The 946-nt window shown below is 37.6% G+C and overlaps 1 pseudogene; it reads left to right on the top strand.

Moving 5' to 3' along the window:
* Positions 1-868: 868 nt before the first annotated feature.
* Positions 869-946, top strand: LOC125103468 (uncharacterized; annotated as a pseudogene).

Genomic DNA, 946 nt, shown 5'->3' on the forward strand with positions numbered 1-946 from the left:
AAATTTGACTGGTGTATGCACTCTGCTCCTCTAATCACAGTCAAGATGGAGCACATTTTCATCACTCCAAGTTGTTCTGCATGCCTCTTCCCAAACACCTCCCAGCTCCACATCCCAGGTAACAGCTGATCTGCTTTTTGTCGCTATGGATCAGGTCTGTTTTTCCTAGAGTTTTATGCAAATGGTATTGGTCAGTATATGGTTCTGTATGTTTATGTTTTAATTCTGTTGTTCAGCACATTTTTTGAGATTCACGCATATTGTTGTACTTAACGTTAGTTCATTGCTTTGTGTTGCTGAGTTTGATTCCTTGGCAGGAATAGGCTACATTTGTTTATTCTACTATTGCATAGTCTGTTTTATTTCAGTTTGGGGATATTATGAATAAAGACACTATAAACATTCTTGTGTAAGTCTTTGTGGGGACATATATTTTTATTTCCCTTAGATAAACATACAGGAGTGAGGAGTGTAAGGAACTGCCAAAGTATTTTCCAAAGTAATTGTGTAATTTTACATTTCTACCACCGATGTCTGAGCATTTAGTTACTTTGTATCTTCACCAACACTTAGTATTGTCAACCTTTCATATTTTAGCCATTCTAGTGGATGTGGTGATACTCAGTGTGGTTTTAATTACCATTTCTATAATGGTCAAGTTTTACTGATTTTAAAAATCATTTGTGCAAGGGTGCCTGGGTGGTACAATGTGCTGGGCATCTGACTCTTGGTTTCAGATCAGACCCTGATAGCCTCATGAGATCAAACCTTGCATCGGGCTCTGCACTCAGCACAGAGTCTTCTTAACACTCCCTCTCCCTCCCCCCATTCCTGTTCTCTCTCTGTCTCTCTAAAGTAAATAAATAATATCGCTTCTCGGCCTTTTGGCTAAGATCAAGTGTAAAGTAAATAAATAAATCTTTTAAAAATTATTTGTCCATTTTCT

The sequence above is a fragment of the Lutra lutra genome, chromosome 6 (assembly GCF_902655055.1).
Source record: "Lutra lutra chromosome 6, mLutLut1.2, whole genome shotgun sequence".
Lineage (NCBI taxonomy): Eukaryota > Metazoa > Chordata > Mammalia > Carnivora > Mustelidae > Lutra > Lutra lutra.